Genomic DNA, 26,539 nt, shown 5'->3' with positions numbered 1-26,539 from the left:
GCGTCCGTTCCCCTGGAGAGGGGAGGTAGTAGAAGAGGTAGTAGAGGAGGTAGTAGCGTCCGTTTCCCTGGAGAGGGAGGGAGGTAGTAGAAGAGGTAGTAGAGGAGGTAGTAGCGTCCGTTCCCTGGAGAGGGAGGTAGTAGAAGAGGTAGTAGAGGAGGTAGTAGCGTCCGTTCCCCTGGAGAGAGGGAGGTAGTAGAAGAGGAGTAGAGGAGGTAGTAGCGTCCGTTCCCCTGGAGAGGGAGGTAGTAGAAGAGGTAGTAGAGGAGGTAGTAGCGTCCGTTCCCCTGGAGAGGGGAGGTAGTAGAAGAGGTAGTAGAGGAGGTAGTAGCGTCCGTTCCCTGGAGAGGGAGGTAGTAGAAGAGGTAGAGAGGAGGTAGTAGCGTCCGTTCCCTGGAGAGGGAGGTAGTAGAAGAGGTAGTAGAGGAGGTAGTAGCGTCCGTTCCCTGGAGAGGGGAGGTAGTAGAAGAGGTAGTAGAGGAGGTAGTAGCGTCCGTTCCCTGGAGAGGGGAGGTAGTAGAAGTCCGTTCCAGGAGAGGAGGTAGTAGCGTCCGTTCCACTGGAGAGAGGAGGTAGTAGAAGAGTTAGAGAGAGGAGGTAGTAGCGTCCGTTCCACTGGAGAGAGGAGGTAGTAGAGTCCGTTCCACTGTAGAGGAGGTAGTAGCGTCCGTTCCCCTGGAGAGGGAGGTAGTAGCGTCTGTTCCCTGGAGAGGAGGTAGTAGCGTCCGTTCCCCTGGAGTAGTAGGAGGTAGTAGCCTCCGTTCCACTGGAGAGAGGAGGTAGTAGAGGAGGTAGTAGCCTCCGCTCCACTGGAGAGAGGAGGTAGTAGAGGAGGTAGTAGCGTCCGCTCCCCTGGAGAGAGGAGGTAGTAGAGGAGGTAGTAGCGTCTGTTCCCCTGGAGAGAGGAGGTAGTAGAGGAGGTAGTAGAAGAGGTAGTAGAAGAGGTAGTAGGGTAGGTAGTAGAGGAGGTAGTAGAGGAGGTAGTAGAGGAGGTAGTAGCGTCTGTTCCCCTGGAGAGAGGAGGTAGTAGAGGAGGTAGTAGAGGAGGTAGTAGCGTCTGTTCCCCTGGAGAGAGGAGGTAGTAGAGGAGGTAGTAGAGGAGGTAGTAGAGGAGGTAGTAGAGGAGGTAGTAGAGGTAGTAGAGGAGGTAGTAGAGGAGGTAGTAGCGTCTGTTCCCCTGGAGAGAGGAGGTAGTAGAGGAGGTAGTAGCGTCTGTTCCACTGGAGAGAGGAGGTAGTAGTATGACTGCAGGCCACCAGTAAGCTACCACTTCCTTCTTGTAGAATTTACCATCTGTAAATCCTAGTCCCATTTCGAGGATTTAAAAGGTCCAATGCAGATGTTTTTATTATTTTAAATCTCAATATCAAATCATCTCTGCATTGTTTTCAATAGAAATGGTCAAAAATAAACAAAAATGGCTTCTTAGCAAAGAGCAATTTCTCAAGCAGGAAATTAGCTCGGACTGTCTGGAAGTGGTCTGAGTGGAGAGGGGAAGCACAGAACATGTGCTGTTATTGGCAGAGAAGTTTGGAACTCTCTTTCTTATTGGTCATTTAACTAATTTACTGTAAGGTGATGTCACAGTGGAACGCCAAAACTCCATCCCACCAAAACAGGCTGAAATTTCTGTTTGTTCTTTTCAAACAGCTCTTACACTAAATGGGCATTATCATAATGTTCATGAGTTCACAGTATTACTTCAACCTCATAGTGTGGAAATATATATAAAACACAGGATATCACATTTTAAATGCGCCGGCCCTTTAAATTCTTCAGTCACCATTTTGTGAGAGATTGTCATCTTATCAATCTGATTTGCATACGGAGTGTGTTTGTTTCTTTACTTACTTGAACCTTGAAAAAGTATTCATCCCCCTTGCCGTTTTTCCTATTTTGTTGCGTTACAACCTGTCATTTAAATATAAATACTGCCTGTTTATTGAAGTGGATGTGTAATTTCATGTAATGGACAAACACAAAATTGTCCAAATTGGTGAAGTGATTTTTTAATTTTTTAATTACTAAAAAAATATGCAAAAGTAGTGTGTGATAGACTGCATAACAATGGACTTTATTTAAGTGTCACATGATCTCAGTGTATATATACAGCTGTTCTGAAAGAACCCAGAGTGCAACACCAGTAAGCAAGGGGCTCCATGAAGACCAAGGAGCTCTCCAAACAGGTCAGGGACAAAGTTGTGGAGAAGTACAGATCAGGGTTGGATTATAAAAAAATATCAGAAACTTTGAACATCCCACGGAGCACCATTTTAAATCCACTATTAAAAAATGGAAAGAATATGGCACTACAACAAACCTGCCAAGAGAGGGCCACCCACCAAAACTCACAGACCAGGCAAGGAGGGCATTAATCAGAGAGGCAACAAAGAGACCAAAGATAACCCTGATGGATCTGCAAAGCTCCACAGTGGAGATTGGAGTATCTGTCCATAGGACCACTTTAAGCTGTACACTCCACAGAGCTGGGCTTTATGGAAGAGTGTCCAGAAATAAGCCATTGTTTAAAGAAAAAAATAAGAAAACATGTTTGGTGTTCGCCAAAAGGCATCTGGGAGACTCACAAACATATGGAAGAAGGTACTCTGGTCAGATGAGACTAAAATGGAGCTTTTTGGCCATCAAGGAAAACGCTGTCTGGCGCAAAACCCAACACCTCTCATCACCCCGAGAACATTCCCACAGCCTCCACAGTGAAGCATGGTGGTGGCAGCATCATGCTGTGGGAATGTTTTTGATCAGCAGGGAAACTGGTCAGAATTGAACCAATGATGGATGGCGCTAAATACAGGGAAATTGTTGAGGGAAACCTCTAGTGCCAAACTTATAGAGACTTCCAAGAGACTTGCAGCTGTAATTGCTGCAAACGGTGGCTCAACAAAGTATTGACTTTTGGGGGGGGTGAATAGTTATGCTCAAGATTTCAGTTTTTTTTGTCTTATTTGTTTTGTTTCACATCTTCAAAGTGGTAGGCATGTTGTGTAAATCAAATGATACATCCTTCCCCCAAAAATTGATTTTTAATTCCAGGTTGAAAGTGCAACACAATAGGAGAAATGCCAAGGGGGGGTGAATACTTTCGCAATGCGCTGTATGTTCCAGGAGGACATGGACGCCGTAGAGATTAAATGAAGTTGGTCAATGTAAATGCGTGTATTAATTCAGCCCCACTGCGAGCTACCAACAAATGCTACTACTATTAGTGATTCTGGTTGACCTAAAATCATAAAGGTATTCTCACCCCCCATTGGTCATATTTAAATACTAGCGAGTTGCCATTTTGTGGCGAGAGAATGCCATCTTATCAAACTCATTTACATACATTTACCGGACACTCAAATTGGTGGATTTGGCTATTTCAGCCACACCCGTTGCTGAGAGGTGTATAAAATCGAGCGCGCAGCCATGCAATCTCCATAGACAATCATTGTCAGTAGAATAGCCCTTTACTAACGAGCTCAGTGACTTTCAACGTGACACCGTCGTAGGAAGTCACCTTTCCAACGAGTCAGTTCGGAAAATGTCTAGCCCTGCTAGAGCTGCCTCGGATCAACTATAAGTGGTGTTATTGTGAAGTGGAAACGTCTAGGAGCAACAACGGCTCAGCCGCAGAGTGGTAGGCCACACAAGCTCACAGAACGGAACCACTGAGTTCTGAAGCGAGTAGCGCGTAAAAATCATCTGTCCTCGGTTTGCAACCCTCACTACCGAGTTCCAAACTGCCTCTGTAAGCAACGTCAGCACAATAACTGTTAGTCAGGAGCTTCATGAAATGGGTTTCCATGGCCGAGCAGCCGCACACAAGCCTAAGATCACCATGAGCAATGCCAAGCGTCATCTGGAGTGGTGTAAAGCTCGCCCCCATTGGACTCTGGAGCAGTGGAACCGTGTTCTCTGGAGTGATGAATCACGCTTCACCATCTGGCGTTCTGACGGACGAATCTGTCAGGTGTCCACGTACTTTTGGTAACGTTAGTGTATGTACAGTCGTCTGTTTCGTGACTTGTCTCCCTGTACTGTATTACCTCCAGCCATTGGATAACTTGTCTCCCTGTACTGTATTACCTCCAGCCATTGGATAACCTGTTTCGTGACTTGTCTCCCTGTACTATATTACCTCCAGCCATTGGATAACTTGTCTCCCTGTACTGTATTACCTCCAGCCATTGGATAACCTGTTTCGTGACTTGTGTTTCCCAGGAGGACATCAATGTGATGGAGATGGAGGATGACAAAAGAGACCTGATATCCAGAGAGATCTCTAAGTTCCGGGACACTCACAAGGTAACACAGCCCACTGTTCTCTTACCTTACCGCTCACTCATTAGGCTTTGGAGAGAAAAGAACTACAATACCCACATCTACACTACAACAAGTGTAGTTTCAACATCCTGTTACCTATTGGACTTCAAATTCATGTATTGAACATCCTTCCTAAGATCATTCATTCATATTGTCAACAAAATTAGTTGATATTTCCTCATTTTGTGCATTTTATCAATTGAACTTGATAAATATGTAATATTTTTTATTTTAATTTTATTATATTTATTTTATTTTATTTTTTATAAACAATATGTTATCCATCAGTTGACAATGCCCTGCTATTTCAGTAGCCCCAACATCGTGGGATCAACTGTTAACTAATAGTGACTTGGGATGAAACTACGCAGTAGAACTACCAGCTAGAGAGTAGGGTGGATGTAATGTAATGGTTCTTTTAAATCTATTGATTATAAACCCCAACCATTATGGTAGACGATGTATTGATGAATCTCAGAGCTTTGGGGAGCGTGGATGTAAGCCAGGGGCGGCTGGGTAGCCTAGTGGTTAGAGCGTTGGACTAGTAACCGGAAGGTTGCGAGTTCAAACCCCCGAGCTGACAAGGTACAAATTTGTCGTTCTGCCCCTGAACAGGCAGTTAACCCACTGTTCCCAGGCCGTCATTGAAAATAAGAATGTGGGTTTAGAACAGTGGGTTTAACTTGTATCTAACAATTCACACATCTAAAAGTCAAAATAATGGAATTAATTAATATATAAATATTAAATCGAGCAATGTCGGAGTGGCATTAACTGAAATACAGTATGTACATATGAGATGAGTAAAGCGGTATGTAAACATTATTAAAGTAGTGACTGGTGATACCATGTCTATGTATGTAGGACAGGGATGGCTATTTAACAGTCTGATGGCCTTGAGATAGGAGCTGTTGCGCAGGGAGGAGTTCAGTCCCAGGGCTGTGAGCATTGTGTGGTGAGTTTGGTAAGTCGATGTAATGCATTCCTTTTGTCCAGGTGGGTAGTGGGCATCGTCCGTAGGAATGTTGGGATACTGCACAGTTTTCTAGACCCCAATGCGTGCATTATTTACAATCGAGTCCAGTTCAGGTGTCACGTGGGCCTCTGGAAGCAACTTCAGCACAATACCTGTTTGTCGGGAGGCTCGTGAAATGGGTTTCCATGGCCGAGCAGCCGCACACAAGCCTCAGATCACCACGATCAATGCCAAGTGTCAGCTGGAGCGGTGTAAAGCTCGCCGCCATTGGACTCTGGAGCGGTGGAAACGCTTTCTCTGAGGTGATGAATCACGCTTCACCATCTGGCAGTCGCACGGACGAATCTGGGTTTGGCGGATGCCGGGAGAACGCTACCTGCCCCAATGCAGAATGCCAACTGTAAAGTTTGGTGTATGAGAAATAATGGTCTAGGGCTTTTTTTTCATAGTTCAGGTAGCTTGTTTTCTCTCACTGCTGTGTTGACTGTGTTGTCTATGGATACAGCAGTGGAGTGACTAACACGGGTACTCCTCTTCTTCCTGTAGAAACTGGAGGAGGAGAAGGGTAAGAAAGAGCAGGAACGGCAAGAGATCGATAAGGACAGGAGGGAGAGGGACAAAGAGAGGGAGCGAGAGAGGGAGCGCCGGGACCGCGAGAGGGAGAAGGAGAAGGAGAGAAACGACAACATCAAGGAGAGAGAGCGGGACAGAGACCGGGACCGGATCGATCGGGAACGTGAACGGACAAAGGAGAGGGAACGAGGAGAGAGGGAACGAGGAGAGAGGGAACGAGGAGAGAGGGAACGAGGAGAGAGGGAACGAGGAGAGAGGGAACGCGTGAAGGAGAGGAGTCGAGAAGTCAGCAAAGACCGCAGTAAATCCAGGTTGGTATGAGGTCTCTAGTTCAGCACTCTGAGGCGCTAGTCAGCTGTCCAAGTGGCGAGTGTTTGAACTCGCGTCTCTTCCTGTAGAGAACGGAGCCGCGATGAGAAGAAACACGACCGCGAGGAAGATCAAGAGGAGGCGTATGAACGCAGGAAACTGGAGAGGAAGATGAGGGACAAGGAGACTGCTTACCAGGAAGTAAGTTTGACATGTAGTCCATGTTTGACGAGGCTGAATTTATACCCTATGCAAGTACACAACGTAAAAACTACATTACCCACAGAGGAATGGTGGTGGTCCTGTGTCGTTGCAAAAATACACAAACATGCAACTCCATACGATTAACATTCATATTTGCTAACAGCTTTCTTGCATTACATACGTGTGTAGGGTAAATTAGGCTTTACTTTAGGCACTACTGCAATATACTATCGTAGCATGAGAACACAACCAGTCTGACAACTCTTTCTGATTCCCTCAGGCTTAATTAAGGCACTTAGGTATGTGTTCCAAATGGCACCTTGTTCCCTATATAGTGCAGTACTTTACACCAGAGCCCTATGCCACCGTGTTCCCTATATAGTGCAGTACTTTACACCAGAGCCCTATGCCACCGTGTTCCCTATATAGTGCAGTACTTTACACCAGAGCCCTATGCCACCGTGTTCCCTATATAGTGCAGTACTTTACACCAGAGCCCTATGCCACCGTGTTCCCTATATAGTGCAGTACTTTACACCAGAGCCCTATGCCACCGTGTTCCCTATATAGTGCAGTACTTTAGACCAGGGCCCTATAGAACGCTATTCCCTATATAGTGCACTACTTTAGACCAGAGCCCTATTCACTATATAGTGCACTACTTTAGACCAGAGCCCTATAGAACCCTGTTCCCTATATAGTGCACTACTTTAGACCAGAGCCCTATTCCCTATATAGTGCACTACTTTAGACCAGAGCCCTATTCCCTATATAGTGCACAACTTTAGACCAGAGCCCTATTCCCTATATAGTGCACTACTTTAGACCAGGGCCTATTCTCTATATAGTGCACTACTTTAGACCAGGGCCCTATAGAACCCTGTTCCCTATATAGTGCACTACTTTAGACCAGAGCCCTATTCCCTATATAGTGCACTACTTTAGACCAGAGCCCTATTCCCTATATAGTGCACAACTTTAGACCAGAGCCCTATTCCCTATATAGTGCACTACTTTAGACCAGAGCCCTATTCCCTATATAGTGCACTACTTTAGACCAGAGCCCTATTCCCTATATAGTGCACTACTTTAGACCAGAGCCCTATTCCCTATATAGTGCACTACTATAGACCAGAGCCCTATTCCCTATATAGTGCACTACTTTAGACCAGAGCCCTATTCCCTATATAGAGCACTACTTTAGACCAGAGCCCTATTCCCTATATAGTGCACTACTTTAGACCAGAGCCCTATTCCCTATATAGTGCACTACTTTAGACCAGAGCCCTATTCCCTATATAGTGCACAACTTTAGACCAGAGCCCTATTCCCTATATAGTACACTACTTTAGACCAGAGCAGGGTTCCATTTGAGACATAGCCACTGTGCTCTGTCTTCAGACAACTCAATTGAACACCAGTCTATGTATAGAATACAAATTACAGTTGGTTTTGGATGCTGATTGGCTGAAACAGCATTCCGTGTGTGTGTGTGTATATATATCAGATGCTGTTACTCTTCTTCTCAGCGTCTGAAGAACTGGGAGATCAGGGAGAGGAAGAAGGCTCGGGACTACGACAAAGAGAACCAGAGAGAGGAGGAGAGACGCCATGAGATGGTCAGAGAGATGATTCTATACAGTGGGGCAAAAAAGTATTTAGTCAGCCACCAATTGTGGCTAAGCTTGTGTTTGAATAAATTTATTTCATTTCATTTGCGATTTTCATGAATAGGAAAAGTTGTGTTATGCTAATGCATTTGAGGCTATGATTACGCTCCCGGATACGGGATTGCTCGTCGCAAGAGGTTAAATATCCTACAATGTGATTTTTCTGGATTTTTTTTTATCATAGTTGAAGTGTACCTATGATGAAAATTACAGGCCTCTCTCATCTTTTTAAGTGGGAGAACTTGCACAATTGGTGGCTGAATAAATACTTTTTTGCCCCACTGTATATGCCTTCTATAAGTATACAATCTTCCTGATTCTGTCAGCCTGTAACTGTCACGTTCTAGTTTATATTTTCTATGGTAGAGTAGGTCAGGGCGTGACTTGGGGGTGGGGGGGTTTTCTAGTTTGTATTTTCTATGGTGGAGTAGGTCAGGGCGTGACTGGGGGGGGGGGGGGTTCTAGTTTATATTTTCTATGTTAGAGTAGGGTTGTTCTAGTTTATATTTTCTATGGTAGAGTAGGTCAGGGCGTGACTTGGGGTGGGTTGTTCTAGTTTATATTTTCTATGGTAGAGTAGGTCAGGGCGTGACTGGGGTGGGTTGTTCTAGTTTATATTTTCTATGGTAGAGTAGGTCAGGGCGTGACGGGGGGTGGGGGTGTTCTAGTTTATATTTTCTATGGTAGAGTAGGTCAGGGCATGGGGGGTGATGTTAATAATAATAATAATAATAATAATAATAATAATATATGCCATTTAGCAGACGCTTTTATCCAAAGCGACTTACAGTCATGTGTGCATACATTCTACGTATGGGTGGTCCCATTGTTTATATTTTCTATGTGGGGTTCTAGGTTTGATTTTCTATGTTGGTGATTTGTATGATTCCCAATTAGAGGCAGCTGGTTATCGTTGTCTCTAATTGGGAATCATACTTAAGTAGCAGATTTTTTCCCACCTGTGGGTGATGGGATATTGTTTATGTTTAGTTGCCTGTTGGCTCTGCATTGTCGTCACGGTTCGTTTATTGTTTTGGTTTTTCTAAGTTTCACTCTCTAATAAATAATGTGGAATTCTACGTACGCTGCGACCTTGGTTCGTCTATACTAGCGAACGTGACAGTAATGCCACGTACATGCAATCCGTTTAGTTACCTCTGATTCTGTCTAAATCTGTGATGTGTGGAGACTTTGAGTTAGTATGTAATCCAGTCCTCTTCCTCTTCCTCCAGACCAAAGAAGGAAAGCGTCTGAAAGAGTTCCTGGAAGATTATGACGATGACAGAGATGAGTCTAAATACTACAGGTGAGATGAGTCCAAATACTACAGGTGAGATGAGTCCAAATACTACAGGTGAGATGAGTCCAAATACTACAGGTGAGATGAGTCCAAATACTACAGGTGAGATGAGTCTAAATACTACAGGTGAGATGACACTGTTTATAACAGAGATGAGTCTAAATACTACAGGTGAGATGACCGTTTATAACAGAGACGAGTCAAAATACTACAGGTGAGACGAGTCAAAATACTACAGGTGAGATGAGTCTAAATACTACAGGTGAGATGAGTCTAAATACTACAGGTGAGATGAGTCAAAATACTACAGGTGAGATGAGTCTAAATACTACAGGTGAGATGAGTCTAAATACTACAGGTGAGATGAGTCTAAATACTACAGGTGAGATGAGTCTAAATACTACAGGTGAGATGAGTCTAAATACTACAGAGATGAGTCTAAATACTACAGGTGAGATGAGTCTAAATACTACAGGTGAGATGAGTCTAAATACTACAGGTGAGATGAGTCCAAATACTACAGGTGAGATGAGTCTAAATACTACAGGTGAGATGAGTCCAAATACTACAGGTGAGATGAGTCTAAATACTACAGGTGAGATGACACCAAATACTACAGAGATGAGTCCAAATACTACAGGTGAGATGAGTCTAAATACTACAGGTGAGATGACACCGTTTATAACAGAGATGAGTCCAAATACTACAGGTGAGATGAGTCTAAATACTACAGGTGAGATGAGTCTAAATACTACAGGTGAGATGAGTCTAAATACTACAGGTGAGATGAGTCTAAATACTACAGGTGAGATGAGTCCAAATACTACAGGTGAGATGAGTCACAGGTGAGATGAGTAAATACTACAGGTGAGATGATGAGTCTAAATACTACAGGTGAGATGACACCGTTTATAACAGAGATGAGTCCAAATACTACAGGTGAGATGAGTCTAAATACTACAGGTGAGATGAGTCTAAATACTACAGGTGAGATGAGTCTAAATACTACAGGTGAGATGAGTCCAAATACTACAGGTGAGATGAGTCTAAATACTACAGGTGAGATGAGTCTAAATACTACAGGTGAGATGACACCGTTTATAACAGAGATGAGTCTAAATACTACAGGTGAGATGAGTCTAAATACTACAGGTGAGATGAGTCTAAATACTACAGGTGAGATGAGTCTAAATACTACAGGTGAGATGAGTCTAAATACTACAGGTGAGATGAGTCTAAATACTACAGGTGAGATGAGTCTAAATACTACAGGTGAGATGAGTCTAAATACTACAGGTGAGATGAGTCTAAATACTACAGGTGAGATGAGTCTAAATACTACAGGTGAGATGAGTCCAAATACTACAGGTGAGATGAGTCTAAATACTACAGGTGAGATGAGTCTAAATACTACAGGTGAGATGAGTCTAAATACTACAGGTGAGATGAGTTAAATCAGGTGAGATGAGTAAATACTACAGGTGAGATGAGTCTAAATACTACAGGTGAGATGAGTCTAAATACTACAGGTGAGATGAGTCCAAATACTACAGGTGAGATGAGTCTAAATACTACAGGTGAGATGAGTCTAAATACTACAGGTGAGATGAGTCCAAATACTACAGGTGAGATGAGTCTAAATACTACAGGTGAGATGAGTCTAAATACTACAGGTGAGATGAGTCCAAATACTACAGGTGAGATGAGTCCAAATACTACAGGTGAGATGAGTCTAAATACTACAGGTGAGATGAGTCTAAATACTACAGGTGAGATGAGTCAAATACTACAGGTGAGATGAGTCCAAATACTACAGGTGAGATGAGTCCAAATACTACAGGTGAGATGAGTCTAAATACTACAGGTGAGATGAGTCTAAATACTACAGGTGAGATGAGTCCAAATACTACAGGTGAGATGAGTCCAAATACTACAGGTGAGATGAGTCTAAATACTACAGGTGAGATGAGTCTAAATACTACAGGTGAGATGAGTCTAAATACTACAGGTGAGATGACACCGTTTATAACAGAGATGAGTCCAAATACTACAGGTGAGATGAGTCTAAATACTACAGGTGAGATGAGTCCAAATACTACAGGTGAGATGAGTCTAAATACTACAGGTGAGATGAGTCTAAATACTACAGGTGAGATGAGTCTAAATACTACAGGTGAGATGAGTCTAAATACTACAGGTGAGATGAGTCTAAATACTACAGGTGAGATGAGTCTAAATACTACAGGTGAGATGAGTCTAAATACTACAGGTGAGATGAGTCCAAATACTACAGGTGAGATGAGTCTAAATACTACAGGTGAGATGAGTCTAAATACTACAGGTGAGATGAGTCTAAATACTACAGGTGAGATGAGTCTAAATACTACAGGTGAGATGAGTCCTAATACTACAGGTGAGATGAGTCTAAATACTACAGGTGAGATGAGTCCTAAAATACTACAGGTGAGATGAGTCCTAATACTACAGGTGAGATGAGTCCTAATACTACAGGTGAGATGAGTCCTAATACTACAGGTGAGATGAGTCCTAATACTACAGGTGAGATGAGTCTAAATACTACAGGTGAGATGAACTGGTCTACAGGTGAGATGAGTCTAAAACAAAGTGAGATTCTGTTCCAATGCTATTTTAAATAATTTCATAAACTCAAGTTGGGCTTGATTTGAGTTTGAGATGGTGTAAAAAATAAATAGCAAACCCTGCCCATATGGCGCAAATATAGGTGAGCCTAAAGCAAATGCTACAGTATTTGAATGATTACAAATAGTATTTGAATGGGTCTAAGTGTTAATCTGAGACTGAGTCTCTGTCCCCCTCCCCTCAGGGGTAGTGCATTAAGAAACTCTCAGGAGAGATGAGAAGGAGACGGAGCTGGATGAGTCTAAAGACCGGAAGAGGGAGAAGGAAGAGATGATCAGATCAGACAGAGACTGTTAGCTGAGGGACACCCAGACCCTGAGATGAGCTAAATGCAGAGGGTATGTCTGTCTGTCTGTCGGTCTGATGTTGTGGAACAGGAGCTGCAGATGAGTCGGTCTGTCGGTGAGATCGGTCTGTTGTAGAACAGGTGAGCAGAGGGTCCTGTCTGTCAGGTGAGATCTGTCTCTGTCTGTCTGTCTGTCTCTGTCTGTCTCTGTCTGTCTCTGTCTGTCTGTCTCTGTCTGTCTGAGATCTGTCTGTCTCTGTCTGTCTGTCTCTGTCTGTCTCTGTCTGTCTGTCTGTCTGTCTGTCTGTCTGTCTGTCTGTCTGTCTGTCTGTCTGTCTGTCTGTCTGTCTGTCTGTCTGTGAGATGAGTCTGTCTGTCTGTCTGTCTGTCTGTCTGTCTGTTGAGAGCTCCAAATATGACCAGCCTGAGATGTGTCTAAATGTCTGTCAGGTGATCTCTGAGCCTGACCCGTCTTCTCTCGTGATGAGTCTGTCTCTCGTGCCTGAGTCTAAATACTACAGGTGAGATGAGTCTAAATACTACAGGCGAGATGAGTCTAAATACTACAGGTGAGATGACCTGTTTATAACAGAGATGAGTCCGTCTGTCTCTACAGGTGAGATGAGTCTAAATACTCAGGTGAGATGCCTCCCGTCTTATCTCAGAGATGAGTCCGTCTGTCTCAGGTGAGCCTCCCGTCTGTCTCTCAGGTGAGATGAGTCTAAATACTACAGGTGCGCCTGAGTCTGTCTACTACAGGTGAGCGCCTCCCGTCTTATCAGAGATGAGTCCAAATACTCCAGGTGAGATGAGTCCAAATACTACAGGTGCGCCTCCCGTCTAAATACTACAGGTGAGCCTCCCGTCTAAATACTCGTTGAGATGCCTCCCGTCTGTCTACAGGTGAGCGCCTCCCGTCTGTCTAACAGAGATCCCGTCTAAATCTCTGCGCGCCTCCCGTCTGTCTCTCGTTGAGCGCCTCCCGTCTGTCTCAGGTGAGATGAGTCCAAATCTCAGGTGAGATGAGTCTGTCTCTCAGGTGAGATGAGTCCAAATCTCAGGTGAGATGAGTCTAAATACTCAGGTGAGATGAGTCTAAATCTGTCTCAGGTGAGATGAGTCCAAATACTACAGGTGAGATGAGTCTAAATCTACAGGTGAGCCTGAGTCTAAATACTCAGGTGAGATGCCTCTAAATACTCTCGTGAGATGCGCCTCCCGTCTGTACAGGTGAGATGAGTCTAAATACTACAGGTGAGATGAGTCCGTCTGTCTACAGGTGAGATGAGTCCAAATACTCAGGTGAGCCTGAGTCTAAATACTCAGGTGAGATCCCGTCTAAATCTCAGGTGAGATGCCTCCCGTCTGTCTCAGGTGAGCCTGTCTGTCAAATCTCAGGTGAGATGAGTCTAAATCTCAGGTGAGATGAGTCTAAATCTCGGTGCGCGCCTCCGTCTAAATACTACAGGTGAGATGAGTCCAAATACTCGGTGAGATGCCTCCCGTCTACTACAGGTGAGATGAGTCCTAATGTCTCAGGTGAGATGCCTCCCGTCTGTCTCAGGTGAGATGAGCCTCCCGTCTGTCTGTAGGAACTGGTCTGTCTCAAACAAAGGAGCCTTCTGTTCCAATGCGCGCCTCCCGTTTCATAAACTCAAGTTGGGCTTGATTTGAGTTTGTGTGGTGTAAAAATAAATAGCAAACCCTGCCCATCTGTCGCTATAGGCAGCCTAAAGCAAATGCTAAGTATTTGAATGATTCCCAAATAGTATTTGAACGCGCCTCTGTCTGTCTCTGTATGACTGCCTCCCGTCTGTCTGTCCGTTGCCGCCTCCCGTCTAGTCATTACAGAAACGCGCCTCCGTCTGAGACCGTGCGCGAAGGAGTCTGTCTCTGGATGATAGCGCCGGAAGTCTGGAGAAGGAAGAGCATGCCTCCGTCAGATCAGACAGAGTCTGTCTCTCGTTGCTGCCTCCCGATCTGTCTCGCGACTCCCGTCTGTCTCTCGTTGCAGCGCCTCCCGTCTGTCTGTCTGTCTGTCGGCCTCCGTCTGTTGTGGAACAGGAGCTGCTGTCTTGTGCGGTCTCCCGTCTGTCGGTCTGTTGCCTAGAACAGGAGCTGCAGAGGGTCTCCTGTCTGTCTCTCGTCTGTCGCCTGTCTGTCTCTGTCTGTCTGTCTGCCTCCGTCTGTCTCTGTCTGCCTCTGTCTGTCTCTCGTTGTCGCGCCTCCCGTCTGTCTCTGTTGTCTGTCTCTGTCTGTCTCTGTCTGTCTGTCTGTCTGTCTGTCTGTCTGTCTGTCTGTCTGTCTGCCTCTGTCTGTCTGTCTGTCGCGTCTGTCTGTCTCGTCTGTCGCGCCTCTGTCTGTCTGTCGTTGCGCGCCTCCGTCTGTCTCTCGTTGCGCGCCTCCCGTCTGTCTCTCTCTTGCGCGCCTCCGTCTGTCTCTCGTTGCGCGCTCCCCGTCTGTCTCTCGTTCGTTGCCTCCCGCGCCTCCCGTCTGTCTCTCGTTGCGCGCCTCCCGTCTGTCTCTCGTTGCGCGCCTCCCGTCTGTCTCTCGTTGCGCGCCTCCCGTCTGTCTCTCGTCTCGTTGCGCGCCTCCCTGTCTGTCTCTCGTTGCGCGCCTCCCGTCTGTCTCTCGTTGCGCGCCTCCCGTCTGTCTCTCGTTGCGCGCCTCCCGTCTGTCTCTCGTTGCGCGCCTCCCGTCTGTCTCTCTCTCTCGTTGCGCGCCTCCCCGTCTGTCTCTCGTTGCGCGCCTCCCGTCTGTCTCTCGTTGCGCGCCTCCCGTCTGTCTCTCGTTGCGCGCCTCTCTCTGTCTCTGCGCGCCTCCCGTCTGTCTCTCGTTGCGCGCCTCCCGTCTGTCTCTCGTTGCGCGCCTCCCTGTCTGTCTCTCGTTGCGCGCCTCCCGTCTGTCTCTCGTTGCGCGCCTCTCGTCTGTCTCTGCGCGCCTCCCGTCTGTCTCTCTCTCTCGTTGCGCGCCTCCCGTCTGTCTCTCGTTGCGCGCCTCCCGTCTGTCTCTCGTTGCGCGCCTCCCGTCTGTCTCTCGTTGCGCGCCTCCCGTCGCCTCCGTTCTGCCTCCCGTCTGTCTCTCGTTGCGCGCCTCCCTGTCTGTCTCTCGTTGCGCGCCTCCCGTCTGTCTCTCGTTGCGCGCCTCCCGTCTGTCTCTCGTTGCGCGCCTCCCGTCTGTCTCTCGTTGCGCGCCTCCCGTCTGTCTCTCGTTGCGCGCCTCCCGTCTGTCTCTCGTTGCGCGCCTCCCGTCTGTCTCTCGTTGCGCGCCTCCCGTCTGTCTCTCTGCGCGCCTCCCGTCTGTCTCTCGTTGCGCGCCTCCCGTCTGCCTCTCGTTGCGCGCCTCCCGTCTGCCTCTCGTTGCGCGCCTCCCGTCTGCCTCTCGTTGCGCGCCTCCCGTCTGCCTCTCTCGTGTGCCTCCTGTCTGCCTCCTGTCTCTCTCTCGTGTGCCTCCTGTCTGCCTCCTGTCTCTCTCTCGTGTGCCTCCTGTCTGCCTCCTGTACTACAGAGTAAAATCAGCCAGCTTGGTTAACTTTGGCACAGTAACAGAAATGAGAAATGTTGATCAGTGTGTATTGTACCTGTCAAATGGGGACAATACACACTGATCAACAAGGCACATTCACGACATTTTGTTGTTCTTTATTTTCATTTGTAAAAGTGTGTTTTGACTTTAAATAAATTGTGATTTGATTTTAAACCAAGATGGAGGAGGAGGCAGAGCGGAGGCGGCAGCCCCCAGTGAAGCTGGAGGAGGAGGCAGAGCGGAGGCGGCAGCCCCCAGTGAAGCCGGAGGAGGAGGTGCAGCAGGAGAAACCACACAGGGAGAGGGAGCACAGGGAGCACCGAGAGAGGGAGCACCGAGAGAGGGAGCACCGAGAGAGGGAGCACCGAGAGAGGGAGAACCGAGAGAGGGAGCACCACAGGGACAGGAGAGGAGGAGGAGGTGCAGACAGGCCTCCTCCCGAACACCCTCAGTCCCAATCAGACGATGACGTGGAGGATGGAGAGGAGCTTGACGATCGTGACGGGGACGACTCGTCAGACGCCAGGACACACCCACACCTCAAGCCCACGCTCCGGCCAATCACGTCGGCACCCTCTGTGTCGTCGGGCAGCGGCGGCGCCACGCCCAACTCCCCTGGCAACGAGTCTCCGTGTGGCATCATCATCCCTCATGAGAACTCTCCAGACGCCCAACCCACAGATGAACACCGGCCCAAGATAGGCCTCAGCCTCAAACTGGGTGAGTTAGAACTATTCTGACTGGGCCGGTTAGAACTATTCTGACTGGGCCGGGTAGAACTATTCTGACTGGGCCGGGTAGAACTATTCTGACTGGGCCGGTTAGAACTATTCTGACTGGGCCGGTTAGAACTATTCTGACTGGGCCGGTTAGAACTATTCTGACTGGGCCGGTTAGAACTATTCTGACTGGGCCGGGTAGAACTATTCTGACTGGGCCGGGTAGAACTATTCTGACTGGGCCGGGTAGAACTATTCTGACTGGGCCGGTTAGAACTATTCTGACTGGGCCGGTTAGAACTGTTCTGACTGGGCCGGTTAGAACTGTTCTGACTGGGCCGGTTAGAACTGTTCTGACTGGGCCGGTTAGAACTGTTCTGACTGGGCCGGTTAGAACTGTTCTGACTGGGCCGGGTAGAACTGTTCTGACTGGGCCGGGTAGAACTGTTCTGACCGGTTAGAACTGTTCTGACTGGGGGTAGAACTGTTCTGACTGGGCCGGGTAGAACTGTTCTGACTGGGCCGGGAACTGTTCTGACTGGGCGGGTAGAACTGTTCTGACTGGGCGGGTAGAACTGTTCTTACTGGGCCGGTTAGAACTGTTCTGACTGGGCGGGTAGAACTGTTCTGACCGGTAGAACTGTTCTGACCGGGTAGAACTATTCTGACTGGGCCGGGTAGAACTGTTCTGACTGGGCCGGTTAGAACTGTTCTGACTGGGCCGGTTAGAACTGTTCTGACCGGGCGGTTAGAACTGCCGGGGGTAGAACTGTTCTGACCGGGCCGCCGGGTAGAACTGTTCTGACCGGGCCGCCGGGTAGAACTGTTCTGACCGGGCCGCCGGGTAGAACTGTTCTGACCGGGCCGCCGGGTAGAACTGTTCTGACCGGGCCGCCGGGTAGAACTGTTCTGACCGGGCCGACCGGGTAGAACTGTTCTGACTGGGCCGGTTAGAACTGTTCTGACTGGGCCGGGTAGAACTGTTCTGACCGGGCCGCCGGGTAGAACTATTCTGACTGGGCCGGGTAGAACTGTTCTGACTGGGCCGGTTAGAACTGTTCTGACTGGGCCGGGTAGAACTGTTCTGACTGGGCCGGGTAGAACTGTTCCGACCGGGCCACCGGGTAGAACTGTTCCGACCGCCGGGTAGAACTGGTCCGACCGGGCCGCCGGGTAGAACTGTTCCGACCGGGCGCCGGGTAGAACTGTCCGACCGGGCCGCCGGGTAGAACTGTTCCGACCGGGCCGCCGGGTAGAACTGGTCCGACCGGGCCGCCGGGTAGAACTGGCCTGTAGCTGCTGTCAGAACCTCCTACATCACCATGCAGTAAATTGGTTAATAGACCAATGACAGAGTTCCAAACCTCTCTGCCAATAAGAACTAGTTTTCCGATTCCACCGGGTAGAATCAGACCCCTCCCAGACAGTTCTAGCTAAATTCTTCCTTGAGAAATGGCTCTTTGGTGATTGTAATGGAAATCTATTACAGTAAGGTAATGGGACCGGGGGGGAAGTGTTCACAATTGTAAATGAGAACTTGTTCTCGGACCGGGCCCTACTGGGGTGTGGGAGGAGTGATTGGGGGAGGGTAGGAATGGGTGTAGCTGCTGTCAAAGTGTACTACATCACCATGGTAAATTAGGAATAGACCAATGACAGAGTTCCAAACCTCTCTGCCAATAAGAACTAGTTGTGGTGGTGTGTAGGAATGGGGGTGTCCCAGACAGTTCTAGCTAAATGGGGTGATTGTAATGGAAATCTATTGTGTAGGAATGGGATTGGGAAGTGGTTGTAAATGAGAACTGTGTTCTGGTGTAGCCTAGGAATGTGGGGGAGTGTGGGGGAGGTAGGAATGTGGTGGTGTGTAGGAATGGGGGTGTGTGTGGTGGTGTGTAGGAATGGGGGTGTGTGTGGGGGTGTGTAGGAATGGGGTGTGTGTGGTGGTGTGTAGGAATGGGGTGTGTGTGGTGGTGTGTAGGAATGGGGGTGTGTGTGGTGGTGTGTAGGAATGGGGTGTGTGGTGGTGGTGTGTAGGAATGGGTGTGTGTGTGGTGGTGTGTAGGAATGGGGGGTGTGTGGTGGTGTGTAGGAATGGGGGTGTGTGGTGGTGTGTAGGAATGGGGTGTGTGTGGTGGTGTGTAGGAATGGGGTGTGTGTGGTGGTGTGTAGGAATGGGGGTGTGTGTGGTGGTGTGTAGGAATGGGGGGGTGTGTGTGGTGGTGTGTAGGAATGGGGGTGTGTGTGGTGGTGTGTAGGAATGGGGGGGTGTGTGGTGTGTAGGAATGGGGGTGTGTGGTGGTGTGTAGGAATGGGGGGTGTGTGGTGGTGTGTAGGAATGGGGGGGTGTGGTGGTGGTGTGTAGGAATGGGGGTGTGTGTGGTGGTGTGTAGGAATGGGGGGTGTGTGGTGGTGTGTAGGAATGGGGGTGTGTGGTGGTGTGTAGGAATGGGGGTGTGTGGTGGTGTGTAGGAATGGGGGTGTGGTGGTGTGTAGGAATGGGGGTGTGTGGTGGTGTGTAGGAATGGGTGTGTGGTGGTGTGTAGGAATGGGGTGGGTGTGGTGGTGTGTAGGAATGGGGGGGTGTGGTGGTGTGTAGGAATGGGGGTGTGTGGTGGTGTGTAGGAATGGGGGTGTGTGGTGGTGTGTAGGAATGGGGGTGTGTGGTGGTGTGTAGGAATGGGTGTGTGTGGTGGTGTGTAGGAATGGGGGTGTGTGGTGGTGTGTAGGAATGGGGGTGTGTGGTGGTGTGTAGGAATGGGGGTGTGTGGTGGTGTGTAGGAATGGGGGTGTGTGGTGGTGTGTAGGAATGGGTGTGTGGTGGTGTGTAGGAATGGGGGTGTGGTGGTGTGTAGGAATGGGGGTGTGGTGGTGTGTAGGAATGGGGGTGTGTGGTGGTGTGTAGGAATGGGGGTGTGTGGTGGTGTGTAGGAATGGGGGTGTGGTGGTGTGTAGGAATGGGGGTGTGGTGGTGTGTAGGAATGGGGGTGTGGTGGTGTGTAGGAATGGGGGTGTGGTGGTGTGTAGGAATGGGGGTGTGGTGGTGTGTAGGAATGGGGGTGTGGTGGTGTGTAGGAATGGGGGTGTGGTGGTGTGTAGGAATGGGGGTGTGGTGGTGTGTAGGAATGGGGGTGTGGTGGTGTGTAGGAATGGGGGTGTGTAGGAATGGGGGTGTTACATCGTTGATGTAAAAAAATAATATAATAATAATAATAATAAATATTTTTACATTTGTAATAATGACAATTACAACAATGCTGAATGAACACTTATTTTAACTTAATATAATACATCAATAAAATCAATTTAGCCTCAAATAAATAATGAAACATGTTCAATTTGGTTTAAATAATGCAAAAACAAAGTGTCGGAGAAGAAAGTAAAAGTGCAATATGTGCCATGTAAGAAAGCTAATGTTTCAGTTCCTTGCTCTGAACATGAGAACATATGAAAGTTGGTGGTTCCTTTTAACATGAGACTTCAATATTCCAAGGTAAGAGGTTTTAGGTTGTAGTTATTATAGGAATTATAGGACTATATCCCTCTATACCATTTGTATTTCATTAACCTTTGACTATTGGATGTTCTTATAGGCACTTTAGTATTGCCAGTGTAACAGTATAGCTTCCGTCCCTCTCCTCGCCCCTACCTGGGCTCGAACCAGCAACATGACAACAGCCACCATTGAAGCAGCGTTACCCATGCAGAGCAAGGGACACAACTACTAGAAGGCTCAGAGCGAGTGATGTTTGAAACGCTATTAGCGCGCGCTAACTAGCTAGCCATTTCACTTCGGTTACACCAGCCTCATCTCGGGAGTTGATAGGCTTGAAGTCATAAACAGAGCAATGCTTGACGCACAACGAAGAGCTGCTGGCAAAACACACAAAAGTGCTGTTTGAATGAATGTTTACGCGCCTGCTTCTGCCTACCACCGCTGAGTCAGATACTTAGATACTTGTATGCTCAGTCAGATTATATGCAACACAGGACACGCTAGATAATATCTAGTAATATCATCAACCGTGTGTAGTTAACTAGTGATTATGATTGTTTTTTATAAGATACATTTAATGCTAGCTAGCAACTTACCTTATTCGCTTAACAGGCAGTCTCCTTGTGCAGTGCAATGAGAGAGAAGCAGGTCGTTATTGCGTTGGACTAGTTAACTGTAAGGTTGCAAGATTGGATCCCCCGAGCTGACAAGGTGAAAACCTCTCGTTCTGCACCTGAACGAGGCAGTTAACCCACCGTTCCTAGGCCGTCATTGAAAATAAGAATGTAAGAATTGCATTAAGAATAAGAATTGCCTAGTTAAATAAAGATTAAAGGTGTAATCGGGCAAAATTGGTGTCTAAAAAAACGATTTCCGATTATTATGAAACTTGAAATCGTCCCTAATTAATTGGCTATTCCGATTAATCGGTTCGACCAATCACAGGGAGCGCATTTGGGGGGGGGACAGTCTGCTGCAGTGTAAAGCACTGGAACGATCAAGAGAAAATGAATGTCGGAGAGAGAACAGTGTAGTTTCACCTGTTGACTTCCTGCCTTGTAGTTCCACCTGTTGACTTCCTGCCTTGTAGTTCCACCTGTTGACTTCCTGCCTTGTAGTTCCACCTGTTGACCTCCTGCCTTGTAGTTCCACCTGTTGACCTCCTGCCTTGTAGTTCCACCTGTTGACTTCCTGCCTTGTAGTTCCACCTGTTGACTTCCTGCCTTGTAGTTCCACCTGTTGACTTCCTGCCTTGTAGTTCCACCTGTTGACTTCTTGCCTTGTAGTTCCACCTGTTGACTTCCTGCCTTGTAGTTCCACCTGTTGACTTCCTGCCTTGTAGTTCCACCTGTTGACTTCCTGCCTTGTGGTTTCACCTGTTGACTTCCTGCCTTGTAGTTCCACCTGTTGACATCTTGCCTTGTAGTTCCACCTGTTGACTTCCTGCCTTGTAGTTTCACCTGTTGACTTCCTGCCTTGTAGTTTCACCTGTTGACTTCTTGCCTTGTAGTTCCACCTGTTGACTTCCTGCCTTGTAGTTCCACCTGTTGACTTCCTGCCTTGTAGTTCCACCTGTTGACTTCCTGCCTTGTAGTTCCACCTGTTGACTTCCTGCCTTGTAGTTTCACCTGTTGACTTCCTGCCTTGTAGTTTCACCTGTTGACTTCCTGCCTTGTAGTTCCACCTGTTGACATCTTGCCTTGTAGTTCCACCTGTTGACTTCCTGCCTTGTAGTTTCACCTGTTGACTTCCTGCCTTGTAGTTTCACCTGTTGACTTCCTGCCTTTCACCTGTTGACTTCCTGCCTTGTAGTTTCACCTGTTGACTTCCTGCCTTGTAGTTTCACCTGTTGACTTCCTGCCTTGAGTTTCACCTGTTGACTTCCTGCCTTGTAGTTTCACCTGTTGACTTCCTGCCTTGTAGTTTCACCTGTTGACTTCCTGCCTTGTAGTTTCACCTGTTGACTTCCTGCCTTGTAGTTTCACCTGTTGACTTCCTGCCTTGTGGTTTCACCTGTTGACCTCCTGCCTTGTGGTTTCACCTGTTGACTTCCTGCCTTGTGGTTTCACCTGTTGACTTCCTGCCTTGTGGTTTCACCTGTTGACTTCCTGCCTTGTAGTTTCACCTGTTGACCTCCTGCCTTGTGGTTTCACCTGTTGACTTCCTGCCTTGTGGTTTCACCTGTTGACTTCCTGCCTTGTAGTTTCACCTGTTGACTTCCTGCCTTGTAGTTTCACCTGTTGACTTCCTGCCTTGTGGTTTCACCTGTTGACTTCCTGCCTTGTAGTTTCACCTGTTGACTTCCTGCCTTGTAGTTTCACCTGTTGACTTCCTGCCTTGTAGTTCCACCTGTTGACTTCCTGCCTTGTAGTTTCACCTGTTGACTTCCTGCCTTGTAGTTTCACCTGTTGACTTCCTGCCTTGTAGTTCCACCTGTTGACTTCCTGCCTTGTAGTTCCACCTGTTGACTTCCTGCCTTGTAGTTTCACTGACTGTCCGTCGGATACACCTGGTGGTTGGTTGGTTTGTTTGTCGTAGCTTCACAACGATGTTGCTACCACTCCATGCGATCGATGACCCGGAGCGGCCCAACAGATAACCACGAGCTAGAGCACTAACACAGGGCCATCGACTTAAACATTTCACAACCTAAACACGCTGAAAATTAACAAGACTTTTACAGAGTTGCACAAACTGTCGAACTGCCAACTGATAGCTCTCCACAAAGAGCCGAAGGAGCGATCTTTCCCCCCCCCTCCTTCCCGACCACCGATGCCAAAGTGTCAACGCACAGTGCTTGTATGTGTGGGGTACAGAGGTGAGGTAGTCATTCAAACATCATGTCAGAAACACTTACTGCATACGCTGTCCATGCTCCAACTATGTGATCAGATTAAGGAGATTTCTACTCCTGAATGTGTTTAGGCTCCTTGCCATAACTAAGGGGTTGAATACTTATTGACTCAAGACATTTCGGCTTTTCATTTTGTAAAGTATGTCTAAAAACATAATTCGACTTTGACGTTATGGGGTGTGTGTGTGTGTGTGTGTGTGTGTGTGTGTGTGTGTGTGTGTGTGTGTGTGTGTGTGTGTGTGTGTGTGTGTGTGTGTGTGTGTGTGTGTGTGTGTGTGTGTGTGTGTGTGTGACTACTTTCTGAAGGAGTGAAACATGTTAAAGGATACATCAGTTTTCTTCTAATAGATTTAAAAGTTAATAGTTGTCATCTTCATTTCTCAGCCTTATCGATTTGGCCCTTCATTCAGTATAACACACTTTCATTCCGTCTCTCTCTCTCTATCCTTCCCTACTAACTCGCTCTCGTTCTCTCTCTCCTTCCCTCTCTCTCTCCTCTCTCTCTCTCTCTCTCTCTCTCTCTCTCTCTCTCTCTCTCTCTCTCTCTCTCTCTCTCTCTCTCTCTCTCTCTCTCTCTCTCTCTCTCTCTCTCTCTCTCTCTCTCTCTCTCTCTCTCTCTCTCTCTCTCTCTCTCTCTCTCTCTCTCTCTCTCTCTCTCTCTCTCTCTCTCTCTCTCTCTCTCTCTCTCTCTCTCTCTCTCTCTCTCTCTCTCTCTCTCTCTCTCTCTCTCTCTCTCTCTCTCTCTCTCTCTCTCTCTCTCCTTCTCTCTCTCTCTCTCCTCTCTCCTTCCCCACTATAACCCACTGTTTCTCTCTTGTTCCCCCTCTCCCGTCCCCAGGAGCCGGCGCCAGCCCCAGCCATCAGATCCACACCGGGAGTAAACGTAAGAAGCTGGCCAACGTCGACAGCGTCTTCAACAAATTCGGCGAGGAGGAGGCCGACGAGGCGCCTCGTAAACGTAAGCTGGTTCCGCTGGACTACGGCGAGGATGATAAGAGCTTGGGTCTGGACGGGGCAGAGGTACCTGGAGGGAAGGGAGGACAAAACACAGAGGAGAAACGAAAACACATCAGGAGTCTCATTGAGAAGATCCCTACGGCCAGACCGGATCTGTTCAACTACCCTCTGGACTGGACTGCTGTGGACTCGGTAAGGAGGAGGAGGAGGGGTTGTGGAGAGACTATAGGACCTGGTCTTATGGATAGATTACTGAGATTTACAGACTGCTGTGGACTCGGTAAGGAGGAGGAGGGGTTGTGGAGAGACTATAGGACCTGGTCTTATGGATAGATTACTGAGATTTACATGTGGACTCATTAAGGATGAGCTCTTCTAGCCTGGTCCCTGATCTGTTTTTCATTTAAACTCCCAATAGATGATAGCACAAACAGACTGGTATCCAGGCTAGAGCTCTCTTCTCTAAATATAGAGTGATGGATTCTAACTCCTACACTTGAAATAGGGTGAATTATTGGGTATTCTATTGAATCATTGAGTGCTATGGTTTAGAGTGTGTACACCAGAGGTTAATGGGGTACCTGTAGGAGGAAGGTATATAGTGTGTACACCAGAGGTTAATGGGGTACCTGTAGGAGGAAGGTATATAGTGTGTACACCAGAGGTTAATGGGGTACCTGTAGGAGGAAGGTATATAGTGTGTACACCAGAGGTTAATGGGGTACCTGTAGGAGGAAGGTATATAGTGTGTACACCAGAGGTTAATGGGGTACCTGTAGGAGGAAGGTATATAGTGTGTACACCAGAGGTTAATGGGGTATCTGTAGGAGGAAGGTATATAGTGTGTACACCAGAGGTTAATGGGGTACCTGTAGGAGGAAGGTATATAGTGTGTACACCAGAGGTTAATGGGGTACCTGTAGGAGGAAGGTATATAGTGTGTACACCAGAGGTTAATGGGGTACCTGTAGGAGGAAGGTATATAGTGTGTACACCAGAGGTTAATGGGGTACCTGTAGGAGGAAGGTATATAGTGTGTACACCAGAGGTTAATGGGGTACCTGTAGGAGGAAGGTATATAGTGTGTACACCAGAGGTTAATGGGGTATCTGTAGGAGGAAGGTATATAGTGTGTACACCAGAGGTTAATGGGGTACCTGTAGGAGGAAGGTATATAGTGTGTACACCAGTGGTTAATGGGTTACCTGTAGGAGGAAGGTATATAGTGTGTACACCAGAGGTTAATGGGGTACCTGTAGGAGGAAGGTATATAGTGTGTACACCAGAGGTTAATGGGGTACCTGTAGGAGGAAGGTATATAGTGTGTACACCAGAGGTTAATGGGGTACCTGTAGGAGGAAGGTAATATAGTGTGTGATATAAAGTTTGGGATGTACTGAGTGTTAGAGAGGACGAGCACATGTGGCAGGTATTGATAAGGGGGGAGAGTCATGTATTAGTGATGAAGAGGGTCGAGGTCAGGTCACGTTTAATTAAGGGGCGGGGTTGAGGTCAGGTCACGTTTAATTAAGGGGCGGGGTCGAGGTCAGGTCACGTTTAATTAAGGGGCGGGGTCGAGGTCAGGTCACGTTTAATTAAGGGGCGGGGTCGAGGTCAGGTCACGTTTAATTAAGGGGCGGGGTCGAGGTCAGGTCACGTTTAATTAAGGGGCGGGGTCGAGGTCAGGTCACGTTTAATTAAGGGGCGGGGTCGAGGTCAGGTCACGTTTAATTAAGGGGCGGGGTCGAGGTCAGGTCACGTTTAATTAAGGGGCGGGGTCGAGGTCAGGTCACGTTTAATTAAGGGGCGGGGTCGAGGTGTAAGGGACAGAGAAGGAACAGTTTGTTGTCCGTATCACTTTAGTTTCATGCCGAGGAGGAGGAGGAGGTGCAGGGGGAGGAGGGGGAGGGGAGGAGGGGCAGGAGGAGGAGGGGCAGGAGGAGGGGCAGGGGGAGGAGGGGGAGGGGCAGGAGGAGGAGGAGGAGACTCCACCCAAAGTGTTCGATAGAGAAGTAGAACCTGAATGTAGTGTTATAATCTCTCTTAGCTATGCTTTGTAGGAGGGGATTTATACTTAGTTGTCCCGAGGTCTGGAATAAAGTCTTTCGTTTTGTAAATTAGAGTTCGGTGGCAGCCGGAATGAGCCATAAATATATATTTTTTTTTCATCTTGTCCCGGGGAATCTTGTTGGAGGTGTTCTCACTTCCTTTTACATTTCCGAGGCGCCGTGGCTAACCGTTTAATCGCACCGGTAGGAATTTGGGCGTGTAAGTTTTATAAAGGGGGTAAAATAAAAAATAAAAAAAGTTGTCGGAGTTGGGACTGTCGTTCCTGTGTCTCTTTTAAAACACCAAATCTGCCACCTTTTTGTTCTTCTCCTCAGACTCTGATGGACCGACGCATCAGACCCTGGATCAACAAGAAGATTATAGAGTACATCGGAGAGGAGGAAGCTACGCTAGTGGACTTTGTCTGTTCGAAGGTGAGTTGAACTTTAAATGACTCACTACTGTAGTGGCTCTGGATCAGAGAGTCTGTTAAATGACTCACTACTGTAGTGGCTCTGGATCAGAGAGTCTGTTAAATGACTCACTACTGTAGTGGCTCTGGATCAGAGAGTCTGTTAAATGACTCACTACTGTAGTGGCTCTGGATCAGAGAGTCTGTTAAATGACTCACTACTGTAGT

The 26,539-nt window shown here is 47.6% G+C and overlaps 1 pseudogene; it reads left to right on the top strand.

The window, feature by feature from the left end:
• Positions 1-26,539, top strand: part of LOC124002048 — a 53,162-nt pseudogene that overhangs the window by 24,131 nt on the left and 2,492 nt on the right.

The sequence above is a fragment of the Oncorhynchus gorbuscha genome, linkage group LG17 (genome assembly GCF_021184085.1).
Source record: "Oncorhynchus gorbuscha isolate QuinsamMale2020 ecotype Even-year linkage group LG17, OgorEven_v1.0, whole genome shotgun sequence".
NCBI classification, from domain to species: Eukaryota; Metazoa; Chordata; class Actinopteri; order Salmoniformes; family Salmonidae; genus Oncorhynchus; species Oncorhynchus gorbuscha.
The sequence above is the reverse complement of the archived record's forward strand: the minus strand, read 5'-3'. Positions and strand labels throughout refer to the sequence as shown.